This window comes from Gigantopelta aegis, chromosome 10 (genome assembly GCF_016097555.1).
Source record: "Gigantopelta aegis isolate Gae_Host chromosome 10, Gae_host_genome, whole genome shotgun sequence".
Classification (NCBI taxonomy): domain Eukaryota; kingdom Metazoa; phylum Mollusca; class Gastropoda; order Neomphalida; family Peltospiridae; genus Gigantopelta; species Gigantopelta aegis.
Window position 1 is genome coordinate 74,690,769 of NC_054708.1, and position 14,714 is coordinate 74,705,482.

The 14,714-nt window shown below is 37.7% G+C and overlaps 1 protein-coding gene across 6 annotated transcripts in view; it reads right to left on the minus strand.

Annotated features, from left to right (window-relative positions):
• The window catches only part of LOC121384163, a 183,981-nt gene that overhangs the window by 135,361 nt on the left and 33,906 nt on the right, over window positions 1-14,714 (minus strand). Inside the window, exon 1 of one of the 6 annotated variants that reach the window (XM_041514421.1) lies at window positions 5,562-5,709. The exons of 4 other annotated variants lie outside the window; for them this stretch is intronic. The gene's annotated coding sequence lies outside the window, so the exon portion shown is untranslated. Of the gene's footprint in view, window positions 1-3,328; window positions 3,349-5,561; window positions 5,710-14,714 lie in introns of those variants that run through there. One more of the 6 variants, XM_041514423.1, reaches the window with a different exon arrangement.

The following is a 14,714-nucleotide window of genomic DNA, read 5'->3' on the forward strand; positions in this document are numbered from 1 at the left end:
TACCCTCATCAAGTCACCACTTGTAGCACATGCTATTATCAAAATAACTAATTTGCTAATTGGCTCATTATTAATGTAAAATATTATATATATAGAAGTAAAATGCAAAAACAGGAACCTATTGTACATGCTCTTTTGAAATTTTTAATGATAAAATACAAATTAAAAAATATATACTATATATAAAAACTGTTAAATCAAAGAATATGAAGACTATTGGGCACCTTGGTCCAAGTTCCTAGAAACAAGGCATGTCAGTATATTGTTGTAGATGAATTCTGACAACACAAAATGTACTGACTTCTATCTCTAACGTTATTCTCTTTTGTCCTTCCTTTTTCTCTTTTTTTCTTTCTTCCATTCTTTAACTCTCTTTTATTTCAACTTTTCATTGTTAACCCCATTTATCATAGAATTTGTATGCATTCATATATCCATGTATTGTTGCAATATACTATAATTATCATATATATCTATATTAATCATATTTTATAAAATCATTTGTCATAACATCAGGGTTTCACATGACGCAGGAATCCTGCATATTTGACACAACATTTACCTAAAATACTCCAAAATAAAATCTGTGTGTGTCATGGTTGATGCAAAATATTTCCGATGTTAATCGATTTTACATTCATTTTTTTTAAATACATAAAATCCTAACGACTAATTCAATTAAATTTCAATTCAATTTATTGCACAATACCAAACAAACTGGTGTCAGCAAACAGATAGAAAAAAAGAAAAGCATACAACATCAACAAAGTTCAATACGAAAATAGCCGAGCGGTTTAACTGGTTCCAAACCATATCAATACATTTAATGTACCGGTAACTTAATTGTTAAAACTAGTGTGGCTCATGTAGTATGCCAGTCCCGTTGTCTAAATTTAGATCATCGCGACAATGTCAAATACGTGGTCTTTATACAAATATCAGCCGCGAGATTTTTGTGTGTTTTTTTCCCGCTGTCAATCGCTTTAACATTAAAAAAAAAAAATTAAACACCTAAAAACAAAGTTTCAGAACAAATATAGCCTAGCGGTTTAACTGGTTTCCAACCATATCAATAAGTTACGTAACATAAGTGTTAAAAACAGTGTGGCTGATGTAGTGTACCAGTTCCTGTCTAAATTTAGATCATCGTGACAATATCGAATGCATGGTCTGTTTACGGACATCAGATAATAGTTAACCAGCCGCAAGTTTTTAGTTCGGTCTATCTATCTAGTTTTTTTGTTTTGTTTTTATTATTTTTCTTTATTGTTTTTAATACATGTAGATGGTTGAACAAATCTCATAAATGGAGTTAATCATAATTATTGCGCAGATGCAGCTATGTTACAAAGCAGGTTAGCATGCAGCAATGGGTGACTAAAAGCCAAAGGGTGCATAAAAAGATAGTGCACAGTAAGTTAAAGGTCAACATTTATCAAAAACGTAATTCACTATTGTTTGGTATCTACGTATACCTTTTACAATATATATGAAGTATCAACAAAATAAAATTTAAAAATTTACCCATTTTTAATATATTCGCAATATATTCACTTGCCAAAATGCCTGTCGACTAGAAGAGCCAAGTCACGTGACCCTGTGACGCGCTAACCAGCATAACATGAAAAAACATGATTTGCAGCCTTTCAAACATTTTATTGGGAAGGTGGAACATGTGTATTTTTAAAACGCGGAAATTTTATTATATTGAATTGAATTGTATGGATGGAATATTCTTTTGGAGATAGTTTTCAAAAGTAAAATATGGTGAACCATTGTTTAGTGTATGGATGTATCAAAGCAGCAGTTTTTCCAAACTTTAAACAAATCGATAATCACAGGGTTTGCATGGAAGTGGTTCTTAAACAAAACCCGTGCGTAATGGAAAGGATCATCACGATGGGATAGGATCTGCAGTGATCACTTCATCTCTGGGGATTACGACAATTATTTAAGGTGGTCGATAAATATGACACCTATTTATTTGTTTATTATTAAAAAAATTTAACATATCTGTTCCAAGCCTGTATGCCCACTGGCACATGTTCTACGATTGCGCATGATACAACAAACAAGAAACCACGACGAGCACGAGCTAAACTAGAGCTCAAAAGGGTGAGGGGGGAGGAGACGGGGAGAGTACCAGAGCAGGGGCGGAAGTGTAAAATATAGTGGTACGACTCTTCTTTCAAATTCAGTTGAGGACATTTTCACAGATATAACAAATACAACCCACAAAAGTGCCTCTTTGAAAAGTGTTAGGTCATGCGCCGTCCCTGCAGTGGCATAGGGAGGGGGCCTACGGGAACACCCCCCCACCCCCATCAAATTTTGTTGTTGTAAACTATTAAATTTTATAAAATCATATATACACATGTATATGCATAGTGTGGGTTCCTCCCCCCCCCCCCCCCCATCCCAATATAAAATCCTGCCTATGCCAGTGGAGGGTACCAAGCCTAGAACGATAAAAATGTATGGGGTTTGTATTTCATAATTAAATACAAACATTTTGTGCGCGTGTGTGTATATAATATACACACACACACACACACACACACACACACACACAAAGTTCATATATATACACACACACACATGCACAAACACAATACACAATACACACACACACATACATGGTGGACTCTGTCCAAACTGGCATCTATCTAAACAGCATTATGTGTAAACCGGCACAGTTTTAAAGTCCTATTCAGCTACCGTTAATTTATTAGGAAGCAAAAAATCTGTCGACACTGGATGCCTCCTATTCCGGACTTCGGATGCAAATTCAAGAACAAAAGAACCTTTCATGTAGTAATTAGCTCTATCTACACCGGTGCGCGATCTTGCCCCTATACTGTCTACACCGGCATGCAATCATAGCTACTGTCTGCCAATGGTCACCTTTTAACAATGATGGCAGGTCCCCAGTAATTAGGACGGTAACAGGTCATTTTGCCCTTATTACTAGTTTACCCGAGTCATTTTGACATTTTGAACAGGGTCGATTCGTACCTCTAACTGAGTCGAAACGCCCCATGTTTCGATTCGCCCTAATTTTTATTTTGTTAATAAAGTACATTTATTCATTGATTTGTCCAATATCCATTGATTTTTAGATGCCACACATTGCGTGTTTATATCTACAGATAAAAATAATATTATAATTTTGTTTATTTCCAATATCATTTACTCAAGCCATATACATGAAATACGTATAGGCCTTCGATAATATACAGACAATGTATTCACATTAATAATTAACTTATGAACAGTCACACTGCATACTACTGATCTGCTGTGGTTTCTTATTAAATATACTACATACCCAGCTGAGGTTCTAAACTTCGACTCGTATGAGTGACTCCGGACTATTCTTGTTGGTGTTGCAATCTGAGTGACTCATATGAGTCATATAGCAGGGTCTTAAAATGCCGAGTATGGTATGCTGATTTCGCCTAGCTTCAGCTGACAGAAAGTAAACAGCTGATAAAGCATTAATATCCAAAAGACAGAAAATTACCAAATATTTGGTAATGAATATTGAATAAACAGAAGAAAAAAAAATACTTCAAAACTGTAATAAATATATTTATTTTTTGGGGTGAAACGACTCGGTACGAATGAGATTTAGGGCGAACCAACCCTGGGTGAATAGGACTAAGGGTGGAACAACGCAGAGTTCGAAATGGTTTTAGGGCAAAAGGGTGTAGGTAGCAAGATAAATCATATTTTTATTTGTATGTGTTCATACCTGCATTGCACCATACCGATCTGTCTAAGACAATAAATTCAGATCCCTTTTTTATGTTATATTAATCAATAAAATAATGTTATTTATTCTGCTTGTTGTTTTAAATACGTTCTGATCTGAACACATATTTTTATTACAGTCAAATGTTAATATCCCACTTTCAAAAGACGGGACTGAACTTGTGTCCTGCTTTTCACAGGTAGGTGCATGTAAGTAACTAGGTTAACATGCTTATATACCACTTCCTCACCAATCGAGGTACCATTAGAGTAGATGTACAAATGTCTTAAGACCAAAATGTCCAAACTAGCATCTGTTAAGAATCAGCTGTTTTTCGAACAATCATTCTCTGCTGTCGGCATGTTGACCTACTAACTGAACGCCTGATGCTACGTCACAGGTCTGATGCGGGTCAAATCGACTGAGCAGTGGGTTTTTTCCCCCAAGTGTTTTACAAAAAGTCACTTTATTAATAACTGGGATGGTATTTTTGTTTTTTATTTTTAATACTGTAATGTTTATATATTTGTTTTATATACTGTGTATTAATAATGTGCCATGATTGTGGACCTTTAATACTTTACTTAATGTGCAGGGTGAGTTGCTTCCCTCTATTTAGCAAATTTAAAATGGCGGGCAAATGTTTTATGTTGTCGTTGGAAGATTTATTTTGTTAATAATGACACAAGTACTTCAGTCGGGATTTAGTGAGTACAGTAGGTTATACATTTTTGGTTTGTATGTCCATTTGTTACACTATTTCGATTGAGAAATGGTTGAAACAGGGTGCCACAAGTTTTTAATACCAGCTATATAGAGGATATGTAACAATATTCGGACATAGAAAGAACCACACTTTCTACATCCCTTCGGACTACATAAAAAGACAGAAAAAAGCATTAAATTATTTACAAGAAGAAAAACAATGGATATGCATGTATATGTATTATACAGATAGAATAGTGGATATAATATATGCATGTAATATACACAAGACAGTTATTCAGTTAATTGTGTGATTTAAGAAATATATATCATAGATTATTCCCATTTGTGAATACATGACTCCCAAAATAAAACCCTGTGAGTCATGACGACTCCCATTTTCCAGATGCTAGGTGGAACCCTGTAACATGACTGTTACACTATCATATCTGGGGTAATAAACTTGTTAAAAATAAAATCATTAAAAACAAATAAATAAAAAAAGAACCAAAGTGCTGATTTAAAATGTCTTAAAATGTATTTCCAGTCAATAACAAATCTGACAGAATGATTGTACTACTTCCAAGTAGCTTGCTGTTGTTCACTGCATGCACCAACCATTAATTACACACTCTTCAAAACAAAGAATTTCAGAGTACTGTTAATGCAATACATGTCCCCTACTGAGCACAACAAATTATCATACCTCCTATGTATAAAGGGTCTTAACTTTGTCAAAAAAGGGTAAATTGCCATAAAAGTCTGTAATTGTACATGATAAGGCTATACACACAAAAATGTTAGCTCAGTATCTTGAGGCATTTTGAAAAAAAGTTTGGAAAACTAAATGTAAGACAGATGGACAGACAGACATACCTGTAGACAGACAGACAGACAGACAGACAGACCTGTAGACAGACTTACCTGTAGACAGATAGACCGACCTGTAGACAGACAGACAGACAGACAGACCTGTAGGTCCTGATAACCTATCTCATGTACTCTTTATTGATACTTCACCTATATGTACCCTTCAGCGTTCATAAACCTTGGCTCAAAACAACTGCCCTAAACCAAAAGCCAAAACAGAAATTATACTCACAGTTTGTTTTTCTAAATTTTATTCTTCAAACATCAAAAAACATGCCGACAGAAATTCCGTACACTTGCAGGTAATGTTTCCTACTGCAGATGGAAGTGTTTACAGCCAACATAAACCAAATTACACAATGATGCGCTTAACACCTGTGCAAGTAGGTATGAGTCAGTTCAGTGAAAAGTTATTCATTCAGACTAATATTTACAAGTCAAGTCATCGTGATCAGCACACGAGAATCAGATGGCTGCAACAAATCAATGGTGACACGATCAGCAGATACACTTACAAACATGTCAGTGAACTAGAAACCTTTTAACAACTGCTTAATATCATCTGCACAGCAGGTGTGCAATCCATTCTTGTGAAGTTATAAATTAGTATTTAAAATGGCTATACCATCAGAATAAACTGATACAGCTGCTATGTCCAATATGTTAAAGTGCAAACTACTAACTATCAGTATCAGTATTTTTGGGGTGATTTACCTCGGTACCGGTACAGTATTCAGTATTAATACAATACTGATAACAATACCGATATCGAGCAGTATTTTCAGTATACTTTGCTTCAAATACATGCCCGAGTTAAGTCTCACCCACTAATTTCATCTAAACAAAATTAAATTCCATACACAAGGTCGTCATCTTTCTCTTCTCTTCAGCTATTTTGTTATAAAATATATTGTTAGTGCTTTACTAAATGACGGATAAAAGTTTTCAATACCGAAATTTTGGTATTTAGAATTTTGCTCGGTATAGTAAATCAGTATGCACATGATACCGATACTGAATGGTTTATACAGTATACCACCCAGCTCTACTACTAACATGTATTATATGTATAAAATTACCTACTTTGCATGAGTCAGTTTTTATCATACTGGGGATAATTTTTCAAGACAATTTAAACACTGTCCAAATCAGCCTCTGTCAAATTTGAAGCAATTTGAATTCCATAGTACCTGAAAGTGCCCAAGTCAACATCTGTTTAATTTAATTCAATTTCATAGTCCTTGATAATGTCCAAGTTAGCCCGTCTAATTTTGTTCAATTTTAGTCCTTGGAAGTGTCCAAGTTAGCCCATCTAATTTTATTCAATTCCACAGTCCTTGAAAGTATTCAAGTTAGCCCGTCTAATTTTATTCAATTCCATAGTCCTTGAAAGTGTCCAAGTTAACCTGTCTAATTTGATTCAATTCCAAAGTACCTGAAAGTGTCCATGCCAGCCTCTGTTTATTAATTCAGTTCAATGTCATAGTCCGTGGAACTGTCCAAGTTAGTTTCTGTCTCATTTAAAATATGAATCAATTCCATAATTCCTGACACAATCCAAGTCAGTATAACCTGAATCAATTCTTTAAGTCTCTAAAACTGTCCAATTCTGCATCTCTTTAATTTAATTGCAACAAACTGTCAAAACCAGTCTGTGTCTAATTTGGATCAATTCCCTAACCCCTGAAGCTGTCCAAGTCAATTTCTAAGACGATTATTTCAACACTTGTTGAGAAAGATGAAACCTGAATCCAGGTCCCACGAAGGCAATTGATCCGGCGACCCACTGCACCTCAGGAGAGTTTCTACCACTGAGCTATACAGAGTAAAGTTTGTTATGTTTAATGACACCACTAGAGCACATTGATTTATTAATCTTCAGCTACTGAATGTCAAACATTTGGTAATTTTGACATATAGTCTTAGAAAAGAAACTTGCTACATTTTTCCATTAGTAGCAAGGAATCTTTTATATATACCATCCCACAGACAGGACAGCACATACCACAGACTTTGATATACCAGTCGTGGTGCACTGGCTGGAATGAGAAATAGCCCAGTAGGCCCACTGACGGGGATTGATCCTAGACCAACTGCACATCAACCGAGCTACGTCCTGCCCTATTAACTGACCATTATCGACTATTGGATGTCAAATATTTGGTAATGTGGTCTTCAGAGAGAGACCCACCATATTTTTCCATCAGCAAGGGATCTTTTATATGCAATTTCCAAGACAGGACAAAACATACCACAGCCTTTGTTATACCAATTGTAGGGCACTTGTTGGGATGGGTGAAAAAGCCAACCAGAAAATGGGTCCATTGAGGGTGTTCGATTCTACAAGCCATGCACCTTTACCGAGCACTGTACGGATTGAGCTATATATCCAGTCTTCCATGAACCAAAGGCCTATAACTGTGTCACGCTGACTTTGACAAAGAATAATTACAATACAAAAAAGCATTGATGGATGAGTTTAGAAGTATGATTATAGTTATGCAACACGATTATAGCTGACATGTTTTCTTGGGGTGTAAAAATCATGACAATATTAATAACTCACAAATCAAATAACAAAAAAAGAAGTTGAAGTGCAATACAGCTGGGGAAATGCCATTGCCACCTCCCCTTTCTCTGACAAAGAATAATTACAATACAGTAAGACAAGGACTGAACTGATGGATGGATTAATTTAGAATGCAACACGACTATATAGCAAACTCTGTGAATTGGCGAAGCTGTTCTCACATAAGATTGCTGATGATTTTTTTTTTTCATAGCCAGATGAACGTAAAAGAAATAACAGACAATATGTATAATTAAATTTGAATCATACTTGCTAATAATAACACTAAAACTTCATACGTTATTTTGAATTATTTTTGGTCCATAAACAATAACGCTCAATAAGTTAACTTGTCCATATGAAATGACGTCATCAGATATGACGTTTCCTGACGATGTCGTTTTTACGTTTACTGAGTAATGAACAAACTCCTGTTGCTACGTGTCGACCAGTGGGATGACATTACAGTGGACTCTGTCTAAACCGGATTCTGTGTAATCCGGATCTCTGCGTAAACCGGTCCATTTCTACAGCCCCGTCCAGCTACCATTTATCTCTTAGGTATAAATCTCTGCCTAATCCGTACTCTGTCTACACCGGATTGGGATTTGACTGAACGACGGGCTGCTTAATTAGTTGAACAATGATTGTCACTTGCCGAGTAATTAGGATGCCGTCACAAGATCAAATACAAAATGTAATCACACTCGTGTGAAGTTTACTCTTATTGCGGTAGGCCGTTAGATCTGGATTTTCTATTCAAATAAGTTTGTATGTACAAATAAATAAATTTTTTAGGAAATAAAATGATATTTAACCTAGTACAAATATATTTGATATGTAATTACAATCGTTAAAAAGTCTCTGTTAGTGGATAACATCTTAATAATTGCAGCAAACTCAGGAATGTCCCTTTAGGTATATTTGTTATGTCGGTGAAATAATTGATTGCAAGTCTGGCTTGTATGACTGTGTTTCCCAACCATCCATGGGTTCAAATGTCATTGTTGATCGCAAGTGGTCGATCATTCAAGAACCATAACTCTGGATGAACTCTGTCTAAACCGGTCCTCTATGTAAACCGGACTATTTCGACGGTACGAAGGGGGTCCGGTTTAGACAGAGTTCACTGTATATTGTAATGAACGTAACAGAAATCTAATTATTACAATTTAAAGGCATCACATTGGTCCAGCCATAACAATGTGATGTTGTTCATTGCTCGATGAACATAAAAATAACATTAGGGAACATCATATCTGAAGATGTCACTTTATATTAGTACTTTGTCTTATCGAACGTTATTCTATAAGAAGACAAAAAAACTACAAAAACCCCCAAACAAACCAAACCAACAATTTTTAAACTATATTATTATTAGTATGTTTAAAGGTTAACTCTAAAATAAAATAATGAGCTATGAGCGGTATGGTTTAACTCTATTTTACTGTATACTTCGTATTCCCAATAACAACTAAAAGGTGTTATTCCTACTTTTGATTTAAAATATACTTACCTTGAGTTTTGCATGTATTGTACACATTTTAAAAATATACTTATCTTGATATTTGTATTGTATTCTATTGTACATTTCCCACAGTTCTTTACACTGTGGTTTACATAATTATACAATTTTAATTTAAATGGAATAATCATATTGATGTACATGTACTTACCTTGTTTGAAACCCAATAGCCAATCTCTTTTTTTTTGGTGTGCTGGGGTGTCGTTAAACATTGGATGAGAACCCATTACAATATCATTAACTAACACAAAAAAATAATAATGTTAAAATCTACTTTTGCTTTCACGGAAGCGCTACAAAGTGTCTTACAAAATACCTACATTAAATGTTCCAAATTTTACTGAGTACCGGGATACACACACTATAGAGCAGTTTGGGAAAATTATAAAATAACATCACTATTCAAGAGAATATCACAGGAACTATGTCACTATTCAAGAGAAAATCAGAGGAACTATGACACTATTCAAGAGAAAATCAGAGGAACTATGACACTATTCAAGAGAAAATCACAGGAACTATGTCACTATTCAAGAGAAAATCACAGGAACTATGTCACTATTCAATAGAAAATCAGAAGAACTATGTCACTATTCAAGATAAAATCACAGGAACTACCTGTATGTCACTATATTCAAGAGAGTTAACTCTTGGTCACACTTCCTTTTAGCCAAAAAGCTATTTTAAAGCAAGTTTTTCAATAATTGTCATAAAACTTAAGTAGCCTTTACTGAAAATGAAAACATGTATATATATTGGTGCCCACAATTGATGCACTTGAACACTATGAGTGATACAGGCAAGTCATATTAATTTTCAATTCTGGGCGAAGCTGGATAAAGATGGGTGTGGCAACCTGTTATTCATGTCTTACTCATTCACAAACAGAATACTCATACTTCATAGTCACGCCATTTCAGAATCACTACCATACCACTCCATTTCCAAATCACAAAATTAAGAAAAGTGTCTTGACTTAATTAATAAATAACTGTTAGCTACCCTCGTTCAACTGATATGACCACTAAACTACAGAAATAAAACGTGTCTTAGAATTAGACCGGTTTTGGTATTTGAAGTTAAACGATTTTGATACATGTAGCTAGGGGTGAAAACCAGTCAAATCATCAGTGGGTGATCACAAAAAAGAAGAAGATATGTACTGCATTTGAATTACAAAACTGTATCTCTGTACAATGAGAGTCCAAAGAAGTCAGAGATGGAATACCTTTGAGTTTTTGAAGCGCAAATTAAGTACAACAGCTGCCAATACGTATTCAGTGGTCATTGTTGAAGTGAAATTAGTCATGTATTTGTAGGTATATCAAATCGATAGGTTTATATATAGAGTAAGATTTAATGTCAGTCATCAATAAATTCAAATTACTATAATGATACTTACATTGTTACAACATAAACTGAGAATAGAAATGAATGTCCATTTAATTAGCATTCAGAAAACTTGATTGAGTGTGAAAGAAGAAAGGAAAGGAACGTTTGCTTAAAAGTGTGTTGTGTTTAATGACACCACTAGAGCACATGACCACTGACCAGTTGTGGTGCACTGGTTGGAAAGAGAAAAACCCAATCAGTTGAATGGATCCATCGAGGTGGTTTGATCCTGCTATGCAAGTACCTCAAGCAAGCACTCAACCGACAGCTAAATTCCGCCTGCTTGCCTAATGACACACCAGGATATCGTTGAATCAACAACTATTAGAAAAGAAAGAATGTTTTTTTTTTTTTTAACGACGCACTCAACACATATGGTTAAGGACCACATACAGTTTGAGAGGAAACCCACTGTCACCACTACATGGGCTACTCTTTCCGATTAGCAGCAAGGGATCTTTTATTTGCGCTTCCCACAGGCAGGATAGCACAAACCATGGCCTTTGTTGAACCAGTTATGGATCACTGGTCGGTGCAAGTGGTTTACACCTACCCATTGAACCTTGTGGAGCACTCACTCAGGTTTTGAAGTCAGTATCTGGATTAAAAATCCCATGCCTCGACTGGGATCCAAACCCAGTACCTACCAGCCTGTAGACCGATGGCCTAACTACGATGCCACCGAGGCCGGTACAACTATTAGGAGTCTAACATATAGTAATTGTAACACTTGTCTAGAGGGTGAAGAGATAAAAGAATGTTTGTTTAATAACACACCAGCACATTTTTAATCAGAGGCTATTATGTGTTGAACATATAAACTGTAATAGTTAAAACAATTTGTTTTATTTAACAACATGCACCACTGAAGCACTTTGATTAATTAATCATCAGCTATTGGATGACAAACATTTGGTAATTCTGATTTGTAATCATCAGAGGAAACCCGGTACATTTTTTCTAATGCAGCAAGGTATCTTTAATATGTACTTTCCCACAGACAGGAAAGCACATACCATGGCCTTTGTCCAGTTGTGGTGCACTGGTTGGAACGAGAAAAAACCCAATCAGCTGAATGGATCCACCGAGGTGATTTGATCCTGCAATACAAGCACCTCAAGCGAGCATTCAATCAACAGAGCTAAGTCCTGCCCCTTCAACAGTAATAGTGACATGCGGTACCTCAACACATTACTCCATGGCTTATTTAGTGTTATATGGTTCTTGTCACACTTGTTCTGGAAAGTGAGTGAAGATACTCAGTGTCACCATATTTAGCAGAAAGAGATCTTTTTATATGCACTTATCCACAGTACCACATAGGGCAGCACATACCAGAGCCTCTGATATACCACTTATAAGTATAATGGTTAGAATGATCATCAGAAACCCATCTAATGCTCTAACTACAGAACTATATCACTGAGCTATGTAAATTTTGCCCCTGAAACAAATGCTCTAATTGCTGAATTCCACCACAGAGCTATGTTAATTCTTCCCCTTAGACACATTTTCTAACTGCTGAACTAAGAAAGGAAGCCTACTGCTGGCACATATGTTATTCCTTTTAACATGTAGTCTACCAGACGAATGCTCTAACTACAGAACTATATCACTGAGCTTTGTTAGATTCCTTTTAACATGAAATCTACCAGACGAATGCTCTAACTACTGAACTCCATCACTGAGCTTTGTTAGATTTGGCCCTTAGACGAATAATCTAACTACTGAACTCCACCACAGAGCTATGTTAATTCTGCCCCTTAGACAAATGCTCTAACTGCTGAACTCTTCCACTGAGCTATGTTAATTCTGCCCCTTAGATGAATGATCTAACTGCTGAACTATATCATCCTGTTTAGCTACATGTACTTCTTGCTCCGATTCCTCTTATTAATATTCCACATGAAGAAGAAACATAATAAAGTAATGATAGGTGTGTTCTGCTGTATTCACCTAAACCATTGACATACATGTACACATGATGTGCACAACGTACACTCCACAACACATTCAATGCAATCTTTTTATTTCATGAAGAAGAAAAGAAAAAGGATGGCAAAGCAGAGTGTTGGGGAGGTAGAGGAGTGGGATGGGGAGGTAGAGGGGTGGGAGGTAGAGGGATGGGATTGGGAGGTAGAGGAGTGGGATAGGGAGGTAGAGAGATTGTGAGGTAGAGGGGTGGGATGGGGAGATAGAGGGATGGGATGGGGAGGTAGAGGGATGGGGAGGTAGAGGGATGTAATTGTGAAGTAGAGGGATGGGATGGGGAGGTAGAGGGATGTAATTGTGAGGTAGAGGGATGGGGAGGTAGAGGGATGGGATTGAGAGGTAGAGGGGTGGGATGGGGAGGTAGAGGGATGGGGAGGGTAGAGGGATGGGATTGGGAGGTAGAGGGGTGGGATGGGGAGGTAGTGGGATGTAATTGTGAGGTAGAGAGATGGGATGGGGAGGTAGAGGGGTGGGGAGGTAGTGGGATGTAATTGTGAGGTAGAGGGATGGGATGGGGAGGTAGAGGGATGTAATTGTGAGGTAGAGGGGTGGGATGGGGAGGTAGAGGGGTGGGATGGGGAGGTAGAGGGATGGGGAGGTAGAGGAATGTAATTGTGAGGTAGAGGGATGGGATGGGGAGGTAGAGGGGTGTAATTGTGAGGTAGAGGGATGGGATGGGGAGGTAGAGGGATGTAATTGTGAGGTAGAGGGGTGGGATGGGGAGGTAGAGGGGTGGGATGGGGAGGTAGAGGGGTGGGATGGGGAGGTAGAGGGATGGGGAGGTAGAGGAATGTAATTGTGAGGTAGAGGGATGGGATGGGGAGGTAGAGGGGTGTAATTGTGAGGTAGAGGGATGGGATGGGGAGGTAGAGGGGTGTAATTGTGAGGTAGAGGGGTGGGATGGGGAGGGTAGAGGGGTGGGATGGGGAGGTAGAGGGGTGGGATGGGGAGGTAGAGGAATGTAATTGTGAGGTAGAGGGATGGGATGGGGAGGTAGAGGGGTGTAATTGTGAGGTAGAGGGATGGGATGGGGAGGTAGAGGGATGTAATTGTGAGGTAGAGGATGGGGAGGTAGAGGGATGGGGAGGTAGAGGGATGGGATTGGGAGGTAGAGGGGTGGGATGGGGAGGTAGAGGGATGGGGAGGTAGAGGGATTGGGAGGTAGAGGGATGGAATTGGGAGGTAGAGGGGTGTAATTGTGAGGTAGAGGGGTGTAATTGTGAGGTAGAGGGATGGGATGGGGAGGTAGAGGGATGGGGAGGTAGAGGGATGTAATTGTGAGGTAGAGGGATGGGGAGGTAGAGGGATGGGATGGGGAGGTAAAGGGATGTAATTGTGAGGTGGATGGAATGGGAGGTAGAATGATGGAATGGGGAGGAAGAGTGATGTAATTGTGAGGTGGAGGGATGGGGAGGTAGAGTGATGTAATTGTGAGGTAGAGGGATGGGGAGATAGAGGGATGGGATTGTGAGGTAGAGGGATGGGATTGTGAGGTAGAGGGATGTAATTGTGTGGTAGAGGGATGGGGAGGTAGAGGGAGAGATAGAGGCATGGGAAGGTAGAGGGATGGGGAGAGAGAGGGGTGGGGAGGTAGGGGATGGAGAGAGCGAAGGATGGGGAAAAAGAGGGATGGAGAGATAGAAGCTAGTATGAGAAACTAGAGAGATGGAGAGATGGAATGAGGGGTGGTGAAGAGGTGCTGGAGATGGCACGCATGTTTATTGTAACAAAATGTCAAATAAATGAGTTTAATGCCAACTCATCACGTTAAAGTAGGGCTATTTTGTGTTTAACATATGGTTATTTTCACACCCGGCCAACACTAAGAAAGGAAGCCTACTGCTGCCACATATGTTATTCCTTTTAACATGTAGTCTTCTGCTACAATTTTTCATTAGCAGGAAAGG